This window comes from Tiliqua scincoides, chromosome 10, assembly GCF_035046505.1.
Source record: "Tiliqua scincoides isolate rTilSci1 chromosome 10, rTilSci1.hap2, whole genome shotgun sequence".
Lineage (NCBI taxonomy): Eukaryota > Metazoa > Chordata > Lepidosauria > Squamata > Scincidae > Tiliqua > Tiliqua scincoides.
The window spans coordinates 24274148-24288649 of NC_089830.1; the positions used below are offsets into that span (position 1 = coordinate 24274148).

At 47.8% G+C, this 14502-nt stretch overlaps 1 pseudogene; it reads left to right on the forward strand.

Moving 5' to 3' along the window:
* Positions 1-12106: 12106 nt before the first annotated feature.
* Positions 12107-13848, forward strand: LOC136661073 (C-X-C chemokine receptor type 3-2-like; annotated as a pseudogene).
* The last annotated feature ends 654 nt before the right edge of the window (positions 13849-14502 follow it).

Sequence of the window (14502 nt, forward strand, 5' to 3'; positions counted from 1 at the left end):
TACGACAGCGAGGGACTCTGCTGCTGCTGTATAATGTAATGCACCCTGTCTGTGACAGGCAGAGGCTTGGGTTTTTGCTCAGCTGCCATGACTAACTCTTATTTTCAGCTGAATCATATTTTCCTTTTCTTTATTGATGAATAATAAAATAAAAAAGATACAATCATACAATTCAATATGATATACCTTTTTAACATCTACATGAAGCCGCTGGGAGAGGTCATCTGGGGGTTTGGAGTGGGTTGCCACCAGTACGCTGATGACACCCAGCTTTATCTCCCCCTGATTCTGAGGAGGCGGTTGGGGTCCTGGATCGCTGTCTGGAGGCGGTTAGGGACTGGATGTGGGTGAACAAGCTGAAATTAAATCCGGATAAGACAGAGGTGCTCTTGGTTAGGAAATCCACAGCTCGGGTGCTGGACTATCGTCCTGCTCTGAATGGGGTTGCACTCCCTCTGAAGGAGCAGGTCCGCAGCTTGGGGGTTCTCCTGGATCCACAGCTGCTCCTGGAGTCCCAGGTGGCGGTGGTGGCCAGGGAAGCCTTTGCTCAGCTTCGGCTGATTCGCCAGTTGCGACCGTACCTGAGCTGCGCAGACCTGGCCACAGTAACCCATGCCCTAGTGACATCTAGATTAGATTATTGCAATGCGCTCTACGTGGGGCTGCCTTTGAAGACGGTCCGGAAATTACAACTAGTACAGAACGCAGCTGCTCGTGTGGTTGCCGGGGCACGTTGGTTTGACTCTGTCGAGCCGTTGCTCCGGCGGCTACACTGGTTGCCGGTTCTGTTCCGGGCCCAATTCAAGGTGCTAATTTTGACTTTTAAAGCCCTTTACGGCTCGGGTCCGGGGTATTTGAGGGACCACCTCCTTCCCTACAATCCGGCCCGTGCTCTTAGATCTTCTGGGGGGGCCCTTTTGACTGTGCCGCCACTAAGAGATGTGAGAGGGGTGGTGGCCAGGAAGAGGGCCTTCTCAGTGGTGGCCCCCGAACTGTGGAATACCCTCCCCTTAGAACTGAGAACTGCTCCCTCGTCGCCAATGTTTCGGCGTGGACTGAAGACCTTTTTATTTCAAAAAGCTTTTAATTGTTGACAGGCTGGCTGGCGTTCTTGCTTTTTATATGAAAATCCACGGGGTTTGTTTTGTTTTTAGCTTTTTAATCATTGTAAATTGTTTTTAACTGTTTTTCATGTTGTATTTTTAAATTGTTTGTTAGCCACCTTGTGTGCCCGTTGGGCAAAAAGGCGGGGTACAAATTAATAAAATAATAATAATAATAATAATAATAATAATAATAATAATAATAAAATATACAGGTTGAGACTAATTATTATTTACATGGGTTCCTTTCCAAGCACTCGTGTGGATGGCAAAAAAATGCACTATAGCAAATCAATTTTGAAAAACATAGTTTCTTTGCTCCAGTGATTTAAAAACAGCCTTGCTGACCTTTGTGATGTAAGATAACAGTCATTATGACGGCAACCCAACAATCAGTCTCTCTCAAAGTGCTTAGAAAGGCTTCATGCCAGCCCCTCCCTTCACCAATGCAAAGTATCTTTCTTTCAGTGCTCAGGGGGAAGGCAGGGAGAGAGAGAGGGTTGATGGATTGTCAGCCAGCTGCCCCCCCCTCTTATTAAGGAGGCTATTGTTAAAGGACTGTTCAGTCTTTTAAATTGATTTTAAAGGGGTGCATTTTTCCCCTTCTCCAGGGATCAGCACATTCCTTCTTATTTACAGGGGCCATTCCTGTTGAGTCAAATCCTTGTATAAAAAATTTGTGTATAAATAGGCTGGAGCTGTATGTATATTAAAAAACCTATAAAGCAACCAAAAAAAAAAAAAAAAGGAGGGGGAGAAAAAAAGAAAAGACTATAAGAAGGAAGAATAAATATGCCAAAGTTACAGATTACAGATATCCTTATATATAAAACTAGGATCGCTGGCAGGTCTATACATAAATATCTAGAAAAGACTTCCAAATATCCAAAAAGTTATCTATAAAAAATTGTCTTCTATATGCAACAGATTCTGATATCGAAAGAGCCAGGAGATCCTCCATCCATTGAGAAGCCCCAGGCAGGCACTTGTCCTTCCAAGTCTTGAGTATAATTCTTTTAGCAACATTAAGGGCACAGAGAGACCATTTTTGTTGTCCTTCGGGTACTTCCTGTGGCCTGTGTCTGTGGCCTCCTGGCCTGCCTGTTCCAGTGCAATTTAATTCAATTGCACTGCACATTATAAACAAATAAATAAATAAATACAAATCATACAGCTCTACGAAATAATTTTTGGCACACAGGAAAAACTGTCTGATCTTAACGGTATTTTTTTTATGCTGAATTAAAAGACGTTACTGACTTTTCTTTATCACACAGAGATTTTTATTGACATACAGGTTAAATCTGAGAAAAATGTATATTTATGTATAGCACTGATCATATTACCTAAAAAGTGACAGTCAATGATTTTCTTTTGTATTTATGTACTTGAAGAATTTATACCCCGCCTTTCTCCCACATCAGCATCGCTCAAGACAGCTTACAGAATAAAAACTGATACAAATTATATTGAAAACACTATCAGAAATGTAAACATAAACAGTCCAATGGTGACCTGTGCTGGTAAAAACCAGGCAAAAGCTGTTGTGAGAGATCAGAGCCCAAGATTAAAGGAAGGAGCCGGAGTGTGTGCTGGGAAAAGCTCCGGACATTTCTTCATGTTCAGGGACAAGATTCCCAGACAGTGGTGTCGCTAGGGGGTGCGGGGTGTGTGGTCTGCACTGGGTAATGTGCACGGGGGGGGTGACGCGCACTGGGGGGTGATGCACTAAAATCACAGTGGTTAGGAGTAGCCCCATCATATTATATACCGTTGGTTGCAGAATGTCGAGCTGAAGGCAAGGCAAAAAACTGGAATGAAATATCTCCTTTCTATCAAAAGTTATGGCCAAAAAACAGGAGAACAAAAAATGCATGGATCTCTATGGAAAGTGAAAGTGAGCCGTATTGCACGTTTACTCGTGAGCAGGCAAACTTGCCTTAGTCCTTCGGAAAGAGCAGGATGAGAGGAATCCAAAGACACCAGAAAGGTCCTGATGCAATGAATGCAGCCCCCAAAAACACCTGAGAAGGAAGTCCCTCCCTCCATGCAGATGAATGTATTGAGCCCTATGGAAAGTGAAACTAAGCCTCATAGTCGCATTTACTCATGAGTAAGCAAACCTGCCTTGGCTGGTGTGGAAGATCAGGTGAAGGAGAGTGCAAGGCTACCAGAATGGTCCTGATCCTATGCACTTGGAGCTAAAGAAGTGCTCCAGAAGGTAGCCTCCCCCCCCCCACACACACACACAAAAAAAAGGATCAAAAGAGGCTACAGCTGATAAGGTGAACCTTTTTGAGACTTGCAAAGCCAGGTGGATCCTGACAGTGACCTGGTTTAAACAGAAGTTCTTAAATTGAACTGTGCTCTGGGTAGGGCTGAAAACCTTACTGGTTTTGGAGGGGGGGTCTTATTGCAGGCAGGCTACAGAGGAAATTCACTTGGTGGAACAGGGCTGGCTTCTGCTTATTTAATTATTTGTTTTACTTTAATTATTTATACTTATTTATTTTAATTTGCCTGATGATGTCACTTCCACCATGACATCACTTCTGGTGGGTCTTGGACAGACTGTCATTCTAAAAAGTGGGTCCCAGTGCTAAAAGTTTGAGAACTGCTGCAATAAGGTGTTAGTAAATTGACACCCTGGGGGTGTGTGTGTGTGACACCACTAGTGACCAAAATCACTAAAATCAGTTTGGAGGAATAATACCAGCATGTTACATATCAATCAATGCATAATTTCATGCAGAATGTGTTCTATCTTTGTTCTATCAAAAGGTACAGCCAAAAAACCAGTGGGGGCGGAATGATGGTACATCCTCACACCCACCAACCTGGGTGTTGCCCCGCCCACTGCATGGGGGATGACGCGCTGGCATCCCGCATTGGGTGACGCGAACCCTAGTGACGCCACTGTTCCCAGATAATGAGGAAACAGAAAGTTTCTCTCTTCATCACACCCTTCATGTGAAATTCCTATCTCTGAGATGTCTCAAGGTTTGGCAAGGTTTACTAAGATCTTGAGGTCAGGTGTTTGGGATACTGAGGCATGCCCAGGATAAACAGTGAGTGGAGAGGCGCTCTTGGGGAGCCATAGCCCCCGAGCCTTATTTTTCTCTGTTTAAAGCCTCCTCTTCTGATGCATTTGCACCTGTTTGCTAAGTAAGCAAGTGTGAAGTGCACGCTCAGAAACCACAAGGGGGAAAAGCACAGAACCTGCTAGCCTTGTCGGTGGTAAGGGAAGGTGTGAAAACGAAACCTCCGTGTGTGACTTCTTCCTCCTTCCTGTGTGCTCAGAAGTGCTGCGAGGACAAGGGACTGGCCTGAACAGGTGCGAAGATGAGATGGAAGGCGCACCAGTGCTGCACAAGGCCAAACAGATATACATGTGATGCAACCACATTTTTACAACTCCCTGCTGACTGAAGAAACTTTAGCTGGTTAATCATTATAGTTTGGAAAGTGAGTTGATGAATATGCTTGCAATCAATGCATGCGACTTTGGAGGGCCTGGCCAGATGCAGTTTCCCTGTCTTGGACAGATTGTCATTCTAAAAAGTGGGTCCCAGTGCTAAAAGTTTGAGAACTGCTGCAATAGTTGGCAACCTTCAGTCTTGAAAGACTATGGTATCGCGCTCTGAAAGGTGGTTCTGGAACAGCGTCTAGTGTGGCTGAAAAGGCCGATTCGGGAGTGACAATCCCTTCCACACCGGGAGCAAGTGCAGTCTGTCCCTGGCCTGTCTCCCTGGCTATGGGCCTTCCTTCTTTGCCTCTTTGCCTCAGACTGTTGGCCAAGTGTCTCTTCAAACTGGGAAAGGCCATGTTGCACAGCCTGCCTCCAAGCGGGCCGCTCAGAGGCCAGGGTTTCCCACTTGTTGAGGTCCACTCCTAAGGCCTTCAGATCCCTCTTGCAGATGTCCTTGTATCGCAGCTGTGGTCTACCTGTAGGGCGCTTTCCTTGCACAAATTCTCCATAGAGGAGATCCTTTGGGATCCGGCCATCATCCATTCTCACGACATGACCGAGCCAACGCAGGCGTCTCTGTTTCAGTAGTGCATACATGCTAGGGATTCCAGCACGTTCCAGGACTGTGTTGTTTGAAACTTTGTCCTGCCAGGTGATGCCGAGAATACGTCGGAGGCAGCGCATGTGGAAAGCATTCAGTTTCCTCTCCTGTTGTGAGTGAAGAGTCCATGACTCGCTGCAGTACAGAAGTGTACTCAGGACGCAAGCTCTGTAGACCTGGATCTTGGTATGTTCCGTCAGCTTCTTGTTGGACCAGCTGCAATAAGGTGTTAGTAAATTGACACCCTGGGGGGGGGGGTGACACCACTAGTGACCAAAATCACTAGGACAAGGGACTGGCCTGAACAGGTGCGAAGATGAGATGGAAGGCGCACCAGTGCTGCACAAGGCCAAACAGATGTACATGTGATGCAACCACATTTTTACAACTCCTTGCTGACTGAAGAAACTTTAGCTAGTTAATCATTATAATTTGGAAAGTGAGTTGATGAAATATGCTTGCAATCAATGCATGCAACTTTGGAGGGCCTGGCCAGATGCAGTTTCCCTGAGTAACTTACAAAATCAATCCATGCAGTTAATTAATACCATCTTGTTTTTCTACACTGTTATCAGGGATACCATCCCCCCTAGTGCAAATACTTACCCACACTCACCCAGGAGTAAGTCCCATTTACTATCATTGTTAAAAGCATATACATAGTAACCTGATAAAAGCACAGATCTGTAACATTTCCCCAAATGCATTCACATACTATGACAGCATCAAGTCCAATATATTAAAAATAAAAAATAAAATATTGAAATGGATGGGGACCCACCTGAATTTGGCTGGCGACCCACCTAGTGGGTCCCGGCCTGCAGTTTGAGAAACACGGCATTATAGCATCTACACCAATGCATTCTGGGGTGACAGTGGGGGAGCATGAAACCTGTAAGCATGTCATTAAAGCTATTTTTCCACCGATTTGGTATCCACTGGGGGTTCCAAAATGGATAACAAGGCACAACCTGTGTAACAGTGGATAATCGTGGATAACAAGGCACACAACTTGTATAAACCTGCTAACTGGATAAGAGGCACTTTTTCAAGTGGGTGCTCCTCTTTTATTTAGCAGAAGAAGAGTAACTGGCCCTCCTCACCCCAGCAGTGTCTTTTCTAGTGTCTATCTGCTGGTATTCTTTTGCATCTTTTTAGATTGTGAGCCTTTTGGGGACAGGGATCCATTAGTTATTTGATTTTTCTCTATAAACCGCTTTGTGAACTTTTCATTAATAATAATAATAATAATAATAATAATAATAATAATAATAATAATAATAATAATCAAACAAACTTTATTTCTATCCCGCCCTTCTCCCTAAAGGGACCCAGGGCGGCTCTAAAGGGACCCAGGGCGGTTAATAATAATAATAATAATATTGCTAAAGGTTGCATCCCTAATGCAATGGCATCAAATGATATATTATCTGGCTCTTGCAACACAATTTCGTGCTCCACACCTGCTGTGTGGGTTTTGCCTGGTGTGATTTAGTCTGATCATCACAACAGTCTGAAGAAACCTTTATTAACCCACAAGATAGAGACCACATGGACAATGGCCCTTTCCTAGCCAACTGGCTGCCCAAGAGGCAGAGCTGCAATACCTCTTATACCTCTCCAGGTGTTTCCAACTACAGATCATTCATATTGATGGTGGGGAACCTGTTGTGACTCTTGATGTCAGGTAGGTTAAAAGAGTGTTAGTTGCCTCATCTGCCCAGCTTTGCTGGTCCTCCTCCTCTTACTCTCTTAATTCAAAAAGCAAGGGTGTGGGGGAATAGAGTGGGAAAGGAAGTGTGGAGGAGAGGAGTTCAGTGGCAACTACATATACATCCACCTCATGGTGGCATCATAAGAACAAAAGAACACAAGAATAGCCCCACTGGATCAGGCCATAGGCTGATAGGCCATAGGCCCATCTAGTCCAGCTTCCTGTATCTCACAGCGGCCCCAGGGAGCACACCAGACAACAAGAGACCTCATCCTGGTGCCCTCCCTTGCATCTGACCTTCTGACATAGCTGATTTCTAAAATCAGGAGGTTGCGCATGCACATCATGGGTTGTAACCCGTAATGGATTTTTCCTCCAGAAACTTGTCCAATCCCCTTTTAAAGGCATCTAGGCCAGATGCCATCACCACATCCTGTGGCAAGGAGTTCCACAGACTAATTACATGCTGGGTAAAGAAATATTTTCTTTTGTCCATCCTAACTCTCCCAACATTCCATTTTAGTGGATGTCCCCTGGTTCTGGTGTTGTGTGAGAGGGAAAAGAATGTCTCTCTATCCACTCTATCCATCTCGTATAATTTTCTATGTCTCAATCATGTCCCCCCTCAGGCACCTCTTTTCTTGGCTGAAAAGCCCCAAATGCTGCAGCCTTTCCTCATAATGTGAGTGTCCCAGCCCAGACCAAAACAAATCATTTTGGTCTCTCTCTTCTGCACCTTTTCCATTTCCACTATATCCTTTTTGAGATGTGGTGACCAGAACTGGATACAATACTCCAGGTGTGGCCTTACCATCTGTTTGTACAACAGCATGCTGGCTCCTGTGGTCAATGTGGGTAGATGTGGTTGGAGCCTGTATCTGCGATCTAGGACAGAGCCAAAGGGTTGCCCAGCAAACCAGGGATCGGAGCACAGCTGCAGCCGCCAAGGTTTTGTTGTTGGCAACCTTCAGTCTCGAGAGACTATGGTATCATGCTCTGAAAGGTGGTTTTGGAACGTCGTCTAGCGTGGCTGAAAAGGCCAATTCGGGAGTGACAATCCCTTCCACAACGGGAGCAAGTGCAGTCTGTCCCTGGTCTGTCTCCCTGGCTATGGGCCTTCCTTCTTTGCCTCTTTGCCTCAGACTGTTGGCCAAGTGTCTCTTCAAACTGGGAAAGGCCATGTTGCACAGCCTGCCTCCAAGCGGGCCGCTCAGAGGCCAGGGTTTCCCACCTGTTGAGGTCCACTCCTAAGGCCTTCAGATCCCTCTTGCAGATGGCCTTGTATCGCAGCTGTGGTCTACCTGTAGGGCGCTTTCCTTGCACGAGTTCTCCATAGAGGAGATCCTTTGGGATCCGGCCATCATCCATTCTCATGACATGACCGAGCCAACGCAGGCGTCTCTGTTTCAGCAGTGCATACATGCTAGGGATTCCAGCATGTTCCAGGACTGTGTTGTTTGGAACTTTGTCCTGCCAGGTGATGCCGAGGATGCGTCGGAGGCAGCGCATGTGGAAAGCGTACTGTTTCCTCTCCTGTTGTGAGCAAAGAGTCCATGACTCACTGCAGTACAGAAGTATACTCAGGATGCAAGCTCTGTAGACCTGGATCTTGGTATGTTCCGTCAGCTTCGTGTTGGACCAGACTCTCTTTGTGAGTCTGGAAAACGTGGTAGCTGCTTTACCGATGCGTTTGTTTAGTTCGGTATCAAGAGAAAGAGTGTCAGAGATCGTTGAGCCAAGGTACACAAAGTCATGGACAACCTCCAGTTCATGCGCAGAGATTGTAATGCAGGGAGGTGAGTCCATCCTGAACCATGACCTGTGTTTTCTTCAGGCTGATTGTCAGTCCAAAATCTTGGCAGGCCTTGCTAAAACGATCCATGAGCTGCTGGAGATCTTTGGCAGAGTGGGCAGTGACAGATGCATCGTCGGCAAAGAGGAAGTCACGCAGACATTTCAGCTGGACTTTGGATTTTGCTCTCAGTCTGGAGAGGTTGAAGAGCTTTCCGTCTGATCTGGTCCGGAGATAGATGCCTTCTGTTGCAGTTCCAAAGGCATGCTTCAGCAGAACAGTGAAGAAAATCCCAAACAAGGTTGGTGCAAGAACACAGCCCTGCTTCACGCCGCTTTGGATGACAAAGGGGTTTGATGTGGAGCCATCGAAGACAACAGAGCCCTTCATGTCCTTGTGGAAGGATCGGATGATGCTGAGGAGCCTGGGTGGACATCCAATCTTGGGGAGAATCTTGAAGAGGCCATCCCTGCTGACCAGGTCGAAGGCCTTCGTGAGATTTATGAAGGCTATAAAGAGTGGCTGTCGCTGTTCCCTGCATTTCTCCTGCAGTTGTCTAAGGGAGAATACCATATCAGTGGTGGACCTGTTGGCTCGGAATCCGCACTGTGATTCTGGATAAACGCTCTCTGCAAGTACCTGGAGTCTCTTTAGTGCAACTCGGGCAAAGAACTTTCCTACAACGCTAAGGAGAGATGCCACGGTAGTGATTGCAGTCACCCCTGTCGCCTTTGTTCTTGTACAGCGTGATGATGTTTGCATCCCTCATGTCTTGAGGTACTCCACCTTCTCTCCAGCAGAGACAGAGGATTTCATGCAGCTCAGTGACGATGATCTCTTTGCAGCACTTGAGGACTTCAGCAGGGATGCTGTCTTTTCCAGGTGCCTTGCCAAAGGCAAGGGAGTCCAGGGCCACGTGAAGTTCTTCTAGGGTTGGTTCACTGTCAAGCTCTTCCAGCACAGGCAGGCACTCAGTGTTGTTCAGTGCTTCTTCGGTGACTACATTTTCTCTGGAATATAGCTCAGAGTAGTGCTGCACCCAGCGTTCCATCTGCTGCGTCCGATCCTGGATGACCTCGCCTGTGGCAGACTTCAGAGGGGCAATTTTCTTCTGTGTTGGACCTAGGGCCTGCTTGATACCGTCATACATCCCCTTGATGTTGCCCGTGTCAGCTGCTATCTGTATCTCGGAACAGAGCTGGAGCCAGTAGTCATTAGCACATCTCCTGGCAGTCTGCTGGACTTTGCTTCGAGCAGCTCGGAGGACCTGCAGGTTGCGTTCACTGGGACAGGCCTTGGTACAGTGGGACAGTGTACTTGGTACAGTGTACTTGGGACAGTACTGGGTACTGGGACAGTGTACAGGGTACTGGGACAGTGTACTTGGTACTTGGGACAGTGTACTTGGTGCAGTGGGACAGTGTACTGCAGGGGTGCTCACACTTTTTTGGCTCGAGAGCTACTTTGAAACCCAGCAAGGCTACTTTGAAACCCGATCCTGGATGACCTCGCCTGTGGCAGACTTCAGAGGGGCAATTTTCTTCTGTGTTGGACCTAGGGCCTGCTTGATACCATCATACATCCCCTTGATGTTGCCTTTGTCAGCTGCTATCTGTATCTTGGAACAGAGCTGGAGCCAGTAGTCGTTAGCACATCTCCTGGCAATCTGCTGGACTTTGCTGCGAGCAGCTTGGAGGACCTGCAGGTTGCGCTCACTGGGACAGGCCTTGTATGCTGCTTGAGCTCTCCTCTTTTCCTCAATGACTGGTGTCAACTCAGAGTGGGCTTCAAACCAGTCTGCCATCTTGTTGGTCTTCTTGCCAAATATGGACCAAATTCTTCATGATAATCACATTAACCCTTTGAATGATTGTACTGCGGACAACCAAGAGAACATGAGAACATGAGAGAACATGAGAGCAGGCCACAGGGGTTCCATCCGGTCCAGCATCCTGTTTCCCATATTCCCCCCTCCAGCTGCCCCTGGGAAGTCCACAAGCAGGGGAGAAGGCAGGCTTTGAGATCAACCTTGGCCCCGGCAAGAGGAGAGGGCTGGTATCTCCACTGTCCTGTGAGCTCAGGGATATTCACCACTGGGAAAAGGTTACCCTGAATCTTTTGTTTCATCTTGTAGGGTTCTTCTTTTGTCCTGATGTCCTTAACAAACAGAATCTGTGGGTGCCTTAAGCACTTGCCCTCTTGACTCGTGCTCAAGAGGCTGCAGTGAGGGAACCATGATTTTGCTCCTGTGAGTCATGTGAAAAACCAGCACGGCTGCCTGCAGCCTGAAAGATGTCGACTCGACCAAGAAAAGCAGCTGTAATGTTATGCGTTTATTTCCAGTAGACTTTCAGTGCTTTCTGGGGAATCCTAATTTCCAAAGGTGTGCAGAAATGTTTGCATTATGTTTTTACATCTGAAAGTGCATTAAAATTTGCAAGATTGATCGCATGGGCTGCTTGTTTGTGTGTGTGTGTGTGGGGGGGAGGCTAGTGAGATTTGCCTGGAGAGATGGGAGCACTTGGTGGATTGTGCAACAGGCAGGTAAAGAGAGTAGGCTAGAAAAACCACACATTAAAAAAAAAAAGTTCAGAGAAAGGGAGTAAAGATCCTTCTGCCATCTTGTGGACTATGTCAGATACTACAGATGTCCAAGTAAGTGACAAAGACTGAATGTGCAACATTGTTGGGTGCTCATGCCCATTTCACCAAGTGGTGAGAAGTTCCAGGGGCAAAGTAGTGCTAGGGTTGGGGCTTTCCTTGCAGGAGAAATCACTGGAGGCACAAGGTGTCGTTGTCAAGTTTGGTTTACATACAAAGAAACACTGGTTTGAGTTTGGTAGGTGGCACACACACCTGCAATCTACACTGGTGTCCTAAGCATGTTAGCTTCCAGCTCTTCCTCTTGGCTCCCAGTCCAGTCTCTCCCAGATCACCCCCTAGTTCTCTGTCCGCGGGCAGACAGAGGTGTGTGTCACCCAGGAATCCGTTGTTTCATGAATGGGCCGGCCCTGGCTGCTTGGAACAGTCATCTATTGAATTTCTGCCACTGTGATGGACATATGGAGGGGCAGGTTTACAGAACTGGGCTCAAGGAACCCTGGCTACAGAAATTTAGCAGAGTTAACTTTCCCCCAACGCTGCCAGGAATTAACGTTCCTACAAGTAGAGGGAAAGGTAACACGGGCAATAACTCTCAGTCCATGTGATCACTACTTCCCCTTCCTGGGCTGTTTCCCAAGATTGTGGGGAGTTCAGAGTTTCCCCTCTTTTCACTGCGCACCGTCAGTGTTTGCAGTGCTGCGGAACAGGGACTTCACTTTCCGTATTTGGGGTCAGGGGTGGGGCTAAAGGAGCAGGAAGGTGAGAGTGGATTCCCTGCCCCACAACCTGGCCATTCCAAGGAACGACAGCGACCAGAGCCAACATGAACATCTCAATCTGGGATGATGACACCTATGAGGTATGTGATGCTCACCCTGTCAACCCCCCAGGACCTCCACACAGTCAGGGAGTCTGTCGTTCTTCCGCCTAATTGGTCCTGCGCCAACACTTTCAAAAGCGGGATGACACGCAATGGTGAGAGTCTCTCTCTCACACACGCACGGATTCTGTCAAAAAATAAGCCAATACGGTGGGCCCTCTGTAGCCATGGTGGCTCTGGGAACCCCAAATCAGCTGTTCAGCGGCAGACATGAACATCAGCTGCAGAGGTTCACGGAAGTCATGCTGACAAAACGGCATAAATTTGTGGAAATTGCATAAATTGAAGTAAATTGTGTCGATTTGTGCACAGTGTCCATTGCTTAAAGCATACCTAAACGGCCTGCATTTGCTTAAATGGGCTGGTGCCAGGTGATGGTTGCTACAGCAGGGCATGTGAAACTTTTTAGAAAACATTTTCAATCCGCGATTGATTAAATTTGCAGGTGTGGAGCCTGTGGATCAGGCAAGCCCACTATACTCCCAGCCAATCCCAGTTGCAGGATTTGTGGCCCAGTGGGGTCTGATCCCTCTGCCCTGGGGCCTGAGCCGCCCCATCTACTGCTCCCCATCCCATTCTGGCCACCTGATAAGGGACAGCTTCTCCTGAGGAACCCCCACTAACTTGCTCTCTCTCCTTCCCAGTTTCCCACTGGGAGCTACCCAGACATTAACCCCAGAACAATCCCCTGCACTCGAGTGGAGGTCGGAGCCTTTGCACGCTACTTTGGGCCGGCCATTTTGTCCTTGGCCTTTGTGGTGGGACTGGTCGGCAATGGGCTGGTGCTGGCCGTCTTGGGAAGGCACCGGTGCCCCTGGCACTTTGCCGACTGTTTCTTCTTCCAGTTGGCCATGGCTGACCTCCTGCTCATCTTAACTCTCCCCTTCTGGGCCACGCAGTTCACCCAGGGCTGGGTCTTTGGAGAACTTCTCTGCAAGCTGCTAGGGGCCCTCTCCACCATGAACAGCTACAGCACTGTCTTCCTCCTGGCTTGCATCAGCATTGAGCGCTACTTCGTGATTGTCCACGCCGTGCCGCTGGAGCACCGCTGGAGGCTCTCCCACATGTTGCTGGTCTCCGCTGGGCTGTGGGGGATCTGCTTTGGCTTGTCTGCCGTGGAGCTGCACTTCCGCACAGTGGCCCACTTCTCCCAGGCGAAAGCACAGCTCTGTTACCGGGGATTCAGTCCCAAGGAGGCAAACTCATGGCGTCTTGGACTGCGCTTCACCTCCTTCACCCTGGGCTTCTTGCTGCCCCTCCTGGTGATGGCGTACTGCTACTGCCGCATTTTTGCCCGGCTGTGCCAAGCCCGGCTGTTCTGCCAGAACTCAGCCGTGCATCTCCTGCTGCCGATCTTGGTCCTCTTTATCCTCTGCTGGGCTCCCTTCCAAGGCTTCCTCCTGGTGGATAGCTTGCAGCGCCTGGGCCACTTGGAACGAGACTGTGCACGGGAAAAGGTGCTGGACTTTGGCTTGCTCTTCACGGAAAGCCTGGGCCTGCTCCACTCCTGCCTCAACCCCTTGGTCTATGCCTTTGCGGGGATCAAGTTCTGAAGGGAGCTTTCCAGATTGTTCCACCATTGGGACAGGAGTGAGGAACAGAGGCAGAGCCTCTCCAGCCAGGACCACAGCCTGGCCACAGAGGTCAGCACCGCCCGGGCTGCAGATTTCTCCATCATGTTGTGAAAACTACTGGCCAAAAGCGTCTCAAGAAGATTTCCCCATTGCTTTCCCAAGGAACTGGAGCTTCAAGAGCTGTCTTAGGGCTGTACTGAATATTCTCCACAGATTTCAATTGTGGGGGTAAAAAAAATTGTGGGGGTTTAACATCCAGGTGTTTCCTGCACAACACTTAGAGTGAATACTCACTTTTTTTTCTTAAGGTGTATTGTAAGGCTGCTGGTTCTGCTTCTGTTCCATTTCCATGTCAGCTACTGATCCTTTCTTCTCCCTAGAATAGTTCACGTGGGTGTGATCCCAACCAACCAGGGAGCCTATAGTAAACAGGGCAATGTTGCCCTGCTGTATAGCTTATCAGTTTTAGTTATGCAACTATAGCACTGAGGGCGAGTGATAGTGACCGACAGAGAGAGAAAGTGAAGGTCATGTAAATAAATCAGTAAATATTATCAGGAGGACAGCCAAAAAATAAAAACCAGTGGAAAAAGAGGTCTGTCTTTCAGCACTGCCAAAAGTGTCCATTCACAAAAACACCTGTGATTTCTTTCGACTTAGCTCTGTGTAGAAACAACAGAGCATGAATGTGGTTATGAGATTTGCACGCACAAAAATCCAGCACCGAGGCATTCCAAATTCTGGGACAAGCAAAGTTGAACAGGT